The sequence below is a fragment of the Salvelinus alpinus genome, chromosome 19 (assembly GCF_045679555.1).
Source record: "Salvelinus alpinus chromosome 19, SLU_Salpinus.1, whole genome shotgun sequence".
Classification (NCBI taxonomy): Eukaryota; Metazoa; Chordata; class Actinopteri; order Salmoniformes; family Salmonidae; genus Salvelinus; species Salvelinus alpinus.
In genome coordinates, this window is record NC_092104.1 from 51,389,398 (window position 1) to 51,398,763 (window position 9,366).

The following is a 9,366-nucleotide window of genomic DNA, read 5'->3' on the forward strand; positions in this document are numbered from 1 at the left end:
AAACATCTGAGACACTGTTTGGTCAGAGATGGAGCACGGTGGTTACCCACTTCAAAGAGAACGACATCCCACACACTAACCTGGCTAGATTAGCGTCTGTTGTCATGTGCTTACCTGGAAGTAATGCACCAGTCGAGAGAGTGTTCTCCCAAATGAATGATATATGGACAGCAGCAAGAAATAGGTTCACTGTTCCTACCATCAAGGCCATGCTTATTGTGAAGACAAACTTCAACTTCCCCTGCCAGGAGTTCATGGAGAAGCTGGCCAAAGACAGAGCAATCCGGAAGAAGATACATTCTTCGGAGAAATATACAGATTAGGTTGGTATAAGTATATTATGTAGTTACCAATCTCATCATCGTCTTATTTCTTTAATAAGTTGTTAAATATTTCACATATACAATGGGTCTGTTTTTTCAATTTTGCTCATGTTCTCTTCTGCTCTTATTCTACCCAGACTACCAGGACCACATCTGGCTGTTCAGATTGGACAGTTATGTCTTGTCTGTAGTGTTTCTGTAATATAGTTGTTTTTTCTATCACAGTGTGCCTGTTAGACTAAATACATGAATCCGGAATTGTCCCCCTTTTTAATTTCATAGATAATAAAATTGGATATTTTAATGATATATTGACCGCCGAACTGGAAATGTCCCCGGTTTTAATTTCAGAAATCTGATCACCTTAGCCTACACCTACATAAAGCTGTCCCAACAGCAGAGCTTTCTTTTCATCACTATGTAGTGAATCTTACCAACACTACACCATTCTATCTGCGGAGTATTGTCTGGCAACAAAACAGTTCATTCAGCCTCATTACAGCCTTTTTTTTTTTAAACATAGCTGATACGACTGACATGCTTAAACAAATGTGGTTTCTATTGACAATTATGTAAAAACTATGGCATAAGGGAACGACTAGCGGATAAGAGGCAATCCGTAATTTCGATTAAGACATTAATGAGCGACCTAGGAATGACGTAGTCAATATAACTATTTATTCAGCACATTTGAAATATACAGCAACAGAATTCAGAACATGGGCCGTTATTGCAGTGTTGTCCGTGTACACCAAGTCAGAACCGTAGGATAAATAAAGGGGGCATATAAATCAAATCAAATGTTAATTTGATTCATATGCCCCCTTTAAGCCCCGTGTGGCTCAGTTGGATATATCAAATCAAATGTTAATTTGATTCATATGCCCCCTTTAAGCCCCGTGTGGCTCAGTTGGTAGAGCATGGCGCTTGCAACGCCAGGGTTGTGGGTTCATTCCCCACGGGGGGACCAGGATGAATATGTATGAACTTCCCAATTTGTAAGTCGCTCTGGATAAGAGCGTCTGCTAAATGACTTAAATGTTAAATGTTAAATGTTTAAGCAGACAATGCTTAAAGGGGGCATGACTCTTACAATAGTCAATGATTACATTAGGCTACATGTGCCAGAACAGTAGGCTAAGTTATGAGGGGGAAAGGGACAAATTATTAGGGTGAGGTACATGGGCAACTTACTACATAACATACACTTAGTATTACTTTCTTAGCTACAGTATACATATTACATAATTACATAAGACATTTTTGGACTCAACTTGTTGTTCTGTGCTCACTTGAACAGGAAGGTGGCGCGGTGGTCCTTCTTACAGGCAAATTTTGTCATCAAAGTCTGATTCTCTGGATTTATGGTGCTTTCATGACATCAGTGATCTTCAGGTCGGAGATCTAGAAAGAGGGCAGAGTTCCCGACTTGGAATTCCGAGTTGGATGACCGTTCAAAAGTTATTATCCCAGTTGGAGCACGTTTTTTTCAGAGTTCCCAGTTGTCTTGAACTCACTGAAGTCTGAGATTTCCCACTTCTGAGTTTCCAGTTGTTTTGGACGCAGCAAAAGTCATGCTGGCATGACAGCATGGCCAATGTATTCAACCTTCTCTGGCCCATGGTGTTGCAGGTGAATGTTTATCCTTTTAAGCTTGGAAAAGAGACCCTTAAACCTAAACTTGGACCACACACCCACTCCACTGAATAGCAGGCTAGTGATTGCTTTGCAATGCTTGCAGTTAGCCACTGATTCCTTCCAAACCACTCATTGTTGAATTTGAGATTTCCAACTTGTTTTGTAAGGTTAATGTCCAATGGCCGATGAGCACCGATACGTTTTTTCTATAATTTGTCTTCATATGACAAGGATTGAAAAGGATTTGGCAGTAGATTGTCGACTTGATTCATGACGATAACTGCTTGACTAGCTGGCTAGTGAAGATTTTGAAAGTATGATGTTGACATGATCAGACCAATCAAAGCTATGGTAGATATAACGTGATTTGACATAATTTTATCTTTGGCCAATGACCTTGAGCCTTCTTGGAATAGCACTTCTAATGTAAATCTATGGCAACACCCAAGTGACTTGAATTTTCGAGCTCTCCCTGTAGATTTTGCGGTGACGTAGTATCCCCATGAGTGACAGAACACTGAGCCATTCACAACGCTACTAGAGAACATGACCAACCTCTAAGCTCCGCATTTTCCGCTGGCTGCCCCACCACCATAGAAAGCACTGAGCTAGGCTGAAACACCTGCATTTTGAAGCTGCCTTACTCAAAAAAGCAAAAAAGAGAACATGTTTGTATGTGGCTTTATTAACTCAATTATACTTTTTTGTAACATTGTTTGCAAACTGTTATGTGACACGTACTAATGCCAAAATAACATGCAAAACAGGTGGTCTGATCTGTCTGACCTCTTCAGGAGGTGGTCAGGGATGCATTGTGTGCGGTTCTCCCCTCAGTCTGGATGCAGTTAGGCTACCGAAAGCACATACAGTGGGCGACATCATCAGCACTCCTCCCACAAGTCTCCAGAAAACTTGTGTTTTGGGAACGAGAGGCACCTTTTCATCATAACGTTGGACGAAATGCATTCTTAGCGTGTGAGGAACATGTTTGATGGCCTCATAAATGCTAGCCAGCTAGCTGATATTTTGAAAAACAATGTTTAGTTTAGCTAGAGTTATGCTAGCCCGTTTGAAATCCCTTTAGCCTTGCTTGCTAGCTTGCTAGCTACAGAAGTTAGCTGGCTAGTTAGCTACAGTAGTTAGTTACTACCATCAGTTGTTGTGTCATATTTAGCCTATTCCACCATTTGTTGAATGCATACTGTCATTTGAATATAGCGGGAAAAGGGAATCCGGACACACTGTGGACAACGTAGACACATTTAAATGTAGGTGTAGATGCATAATGCGTTCGGAATTCCATGATCAGAAGCTGCATGAACTGTAAAGCCTAGACATGGCCTGGTGTAACTGAGTCAGGTTTGTAGGCCTCCTTGCTCGCACGCAGTTTTTCAGTTCTGCGCACACATTTTCAATAGGATTGAGGTCAGGGCTTTGTGATGGCTACTCCAATACCTTGACTGTGTTGTCCTTAAGCCATTTTGCTACAACTTTGGAAGTATGCTTGGGGTCATTGTCCATTTGGAAGACCCATTTGCGACCAAGCTTTAACTTCCTGACTGATGTCTTGAGATGTTGCTTCAATATATCCACATCATTTTCCTACCTCATGATTCCATCTATTTTGTGAAGTGCACCAGTCCCTCCTGCAGTAAAGCACCCCCATAACATGATGCTGTCATGATGCATAACATGATGCTTCACGGTTGGCAAGCCTCCCCCCTTTTCCTCCAAACATAACAATGGTCATTATGGCCAAACAGTTCTATTTTTGTTTCATCAGCCCAGAGGACATTTCTCCAAAAAGTATGATCTTTGCTCCCAAGGATGAACCAGACTTGTCGTCTACAATTGTATTTCTGAGGTCTTGGCTGATTTCTTTTGAGTGTCCCATGATGTCAAGCAAAGAGGCACTGAGTTTGAAGGTAGGCCTTGAAATACATCCACAGGTACACCTCCAATTGACACAAATTATGTCAATTAGCCTATCAGAAACGTTTAAAGCCATGACATAATTTTCTGGAATTTTCCAAGCTGTTTAAAGGCACAGTAAACTTGGTGTATGTAAACTTCTGACCCACTGAAATTGTGATACAGTGAGTTATAAGTGAAATAATCTGTCAGTAATTTTTTTGGGGAAAAATTACTTGTGTCATGCACAAAGTAGATGTTCTACCTGACTTGCCAAAACTATAATTTGTTAACAAGAAATTTGTGGCGTGGTTGAAAAACGAGTTTTAATGACTCCAACCAAAGTGCATGTAAACGTCCGGCTTCAACTGTATATATATATATATATATATATACACATATATATATATGTGTGTGTGTGTATATACAGTCGGTTAGGACATCTACTTCGTGCACGACACAAGTAATTTTTCAAACAATTGTTTACAGACAGATTATTTCACTTATTTCCCTATTATCTCCATCATTCTGCCTAATAGTTCCAATCTGCCTTGCAGCCTCTGCATAAGAGACATTATGAGTGATTTTGTATCTTTGGGCTTCTCTTGCCTCTTTCTGCACCTGGCATCCACCAAATGCTGCACTGTGTTGCCCCCCACAATTACAATATTGTCACGCCCTGACCTTAGATATCTGTTTTTCTTTATATTTTAGTTAGGTCAGGGTGTGACTAGGGTGGGCACACTAGTTTGTATGTCTAGGGTTTTTGTATGTCTAAGGGTGTTGTCATCTAGGTGTATTGTATGTCTATGTTGGCCTGATATGGTTCCCAATCAGAGACAGCTGTTTATCGTTGTCTCTGATTGGGGATCATATTTAGGTAGCCATTTCCCTTGTTTGTGTTGTGGGATCTTGTCTACGTATAGTTGCCTTTGTGCACATCAGTAGCGTCACGGTTCGTTTGTGCTTTTGTTGTTTTTGTTTATGAGTTTCTCTTTATTAAATATGTGAACTCACGCTAACTCTACATACTGTATATGTAAAGATATCTAGCTAACTTCATATTAGCTAGATATCTTGATGTATTAATCACTGTAAAAAAAATTGTAGGTAGCTAGCTAACAGCTATGGAGGAGGGTGAAAGGATAGCAGCCCCAACTGTCAAAGTGAGAGAGTAGGCTATTCTGGAAAGGGCAGGTACTTTTGTGTCGTTCCAGTCCCTAGAAGTGAGGACGGAGATAATGAATGTATAATGAAGTCTGTTTCTTGTGAGGTTTTCTGTCCTCAGATAAAGAGAGCTGTGAAAGCCATCTGGGTGCCTCCTGGGAAAATTCAGGCGTGTGAAGGCTACCTGTGTCCTGCATAACTTCATGAGGATGGACACGAGGACCAGGAGGGGATCTGCAGCTCGCCGCTGTGTGCCAGTCTGCTACTCTGCAGAATGTTTCAAGGATGGGGTCCAACAACACAGCAAGAGAGGCAATCCATGTGCGGGAGATCTTCACCTCATACCTCTTTGAAGAGGGTGCTGTTCCCTAGCAACACCATAGACTATACTATACACAACCAAAGGCTCTTTTAAGAACCATCCACATTGCAATAAGAGTATTCTTCCATTTACTTAGCGATGTCAACTGCAGTTGATTTCTACTTCTCAGGTGTGGGTGCTGTTTAGGTAAGGGTGTGATGTCAAAACAAAAACAGGCTATTTTAAGTCACCCATATTGAAAAAACGTAGAACAATTAGACACCCTATAACCCACACATGTATCAATCTGATTGATGGATTGTGTTGAGCAGTAAGCAGGCTGATGGATTGTGTTGAGCAGTAAGCAGGCTCAAGTGTATAATTGTTGCTCCTTCCACCTTCAAAGAATAGGTAAGAGAGCCAACCATGGAGAATAGTAAGACACTTCCTTATTTCTATAACTACGCTATATTGTTTGTCCTCGTGTGTCTGCATGTTTTTCAACATAAAGTACTCTGCAGCCACTTAGTGTGGACACCAGGTGAGGCCTCACACACAGATTCCTGTTGAACACTGTCTCTTTAATCTCTTTAACTACCTTATTTTCTCAATAAGGCTTTCTCCTTCACTTCATCCCTCTCTCCCCTTCTCCCTAAATCCTCTGTGAACCCTTCCCGCATCTGAACTGGCTACACAGAAAGCACAGCATGATCAGAGTTGAGAGGTCACTTGGTCGGGTCAACAGGAAGTATTATTAAAGAGATGCTTTACATTGAAATAGAGATTTAGTAGTCCCAGAGTTAATGATCCAAGGTCCGTTTTGCATTTCACCTCCAGATGATTATGATGACTGAGTTTTAGAATTAAAAAAACACAAGGCTTAAACATGCAATCTCTCTCTCTGTCTGTCTCGTCTGCAGGTATGTTTTGATGTGAAAGAGGATGCCAACCCCCAGTCCTGTCATCACCACCTCACCCGTTCTAAAGATAACCTTCGGGCCGACTGGGAGCCCAAGGCTGGTTAGGAGACACCACTAGAGACACTATTATGTAATTGTGATGAACTGAGAGAATATTAGGGCAGCACTGTGATTCATTAATCATTTGCTGTCTTCCCTGCTCCTCTGTTCTTACCTCTTTCCCTTTCTGTCTTTTAAACCTCTATCGCCACCTCTTTCTTCCTGTTTTTATAATGCACACCAGATGTACATGGAAGTACAGATTGAACTTGTATTTATAATATTTATAATGCATGTATTATGTATTTATAACACTTGGATAATGAACTTCTTTCAATTAAGCGTTTCACATTCTCTACTGATTGAAATTAAGTCTCTCGTTTAATGAAATACTACAGCTTTCCTGTTAATCAGATCAATGCAGATGAAGGAAATTAGATATTGAGGTGAACCAGTTTTAGTATTTACATGATGCATAGGCAGTGTAGTGTACTGTTTTTTAAATTATATTTCTGTATAGAGCCTTTGGTTGTGCATAGTGTAGTCTATGGTGTTGCCATGGAACAGCACCCTCTTCGAAGAAGTAGGTGAAGATCTCCCGCACACGGAGAGTCTTGATATGTTCGTCAAAAGAGAGATCAGGGTCCAGAGTAACGCCGAGGTCCTTCACAGTTTTATTTGAGACGACTTTACAACCATCAAGATTAATTGTCAGATTCAACAGAAGATCTCTTTGTTTCTTGGGACCTAGAACAAGCATCTCTGTTTTGTCCGTGTTTAAAAGTAGAACGTTTTCAGCCATCCACTTCCTTATGTCTGAAACACAGGCTTCTAGCGAGGGCAATTTTGGGGCTTCACCATGTTTCATTGAAATGTACAGCTGTGTGTCATCCGCATAGCAGTGAAAGTTAACATTATGTTTTCGAATGACATCCCCAAGAGGTAAAATATATAGAGAAAACAATAGCGGTCCTAAATCGGAACCTTGAGGAACACCGAAATGTACAGTTGATTTGTCAGAGGACAAACCATTCACAGAGACAAACTGATATCTTTCCGACAGATAAGATCTAAACCAGGCCAGAACTTGTCCGTGTAGACCAATTTGGGTTTCCAATCTCTCCAAAAGAATGTGGTGATCGATGGTATCAAAGGCAGCACTAAGGTCTAGTAGCACGAGGACAGATGCAGAGCCTCGGTCTGACGCCATTAAACAACTTCTTGCAACTATAGGGGGTGCTGTTCCGCATTAGCATTTTTTGGTCTCCAAATTAAACTGCCTCGTGCTCAATTCTTGATCGTACAATATGCATATTATTGTTATTATTGGATAGAAAACACTTTCTAGTTTCTATAGCCGTTGGAATTTTGTCTCTGAGTGGTACAGAACTACTTCTACAGCACTTTTCCTGACAGGGAGTCAGATTTCAGAAATTTTGACCCCTGATCTGGGGTCGGTTTTAAGGTGCCTGTAAATGCTATGGAGAAACCGACACTGCCTACGTCTTCCTCTGGGTGTCAGTACGTCATGACGCTTTGAATGGAGTCGATTGCGCAATCAGAGCCACTATAAAACAACAAAACGTGGAAGTACCGTTCTTTCCCTTCGCGCGTCTTACGCAAGATGGACATCGGACTTGCCTCCTTCCAAATGGTTGTTTAGCCAGTAATATTTCTCCGGTCATGTTTTTACTCGTTATAGTTGTTAAAAACATCATAATGTAGTTAATTTGAACCGTTTTATAGCAATTTATATCCGTTTAGTGCGATTTTGAGGAATTTCTTTGTCGTGCACTTTGAAGCTTTGGGCACGTTTCGGGGTCTCGGTCGATGTTAGTGGACATTTCGAAGGACAGAGGACATCTATCGACCAAAAGAAGATTAGACCCAAGAAAGGATACATTGCCCAAGAATCTGATGGAAAATCACCTCATAGTAAGAAATATTTAATATGATAAATCGTTGTTCTGTCGAAATATTTTAAACGCATATTCCGCCATTTTGTTTGTTATCGCTTCACTTGGCGAACCCTGTATTGCACAGTAAGGATAATTTTAGAAATGTAAATCAGCGGTTGCATTAAGAACTAATTTGTCTTTCGATTCCTGTCAACCCTGTATTTCTTAGTCAAGTATATGATTAGCTTTCGATTAAACTAGATCACTCTGAAAGATGACGTCCGACATTTTGAGGCTTGATTTGCTACTATTTTCATTGTATAACCACGGTTTTGTATGGCTAAATATGCACATTTTCGAACAAACTCTATATGTATGTTGTAAAATGATGTTACAGGAGTGTCATCGGAAGAATTCTGAGAAGGTTAGTGAAAAAATTAATATATTTTGGCGATGATTACGTTATAGCTCTCTTTGGCTTGAATCGATGCTCTGGTAACGTTTGCACATGTGGTATGCTAACTTATCGATTTATTGTGTTTTCGCTGTAAAACGCTTAGAAAATCTGAAATATTGTCTGAAATCACAAGATCTGTGTCTTTCCATTGCTATGCTTTGTCTATTTTTATGAAATGTTTTATGATGAGTAAATTGGTCATACACGTTGCTCTCTGTAGTAATTCTAGTCGAGTTGTGATGGTCGGTGCAATTGAAAACTGTGATTTCTACCTGAAATATGCACTTTTTTTCTAACAAAACCTATCCTATACCATAAATATGTTATCAGACTGTCATCTGATGAGGTTTTTTCTTGGTTAGTGGCTATTTATATCTTTATTTGGCCGAATTAGTGATAGCTACTGATGCAGGGAAAAAATGGTGTAGTTAAAAAAGTGGTGTATTTTGCTAACGTGGTTAGCTAATAGATTTACATATTGTGTCTTCCCTGTAAAACATTTTAAAAAACAGAAATGATGGGTTTATTCACAAGATTTGTATCTTTCATCTGGTGTCTTGGACTTGTGATTTAATGATATTTAGATGCTACTATCTACTTGTGAAGCTATGCTAGCTATGCTAATCAGTGTGTGGGGGGGTGGGGGGTGATCCCGGACCCGGGGTAGAGGCTCGTGAAAGGTTAAAAGGTCATTTACCACCTTCACAAGTGC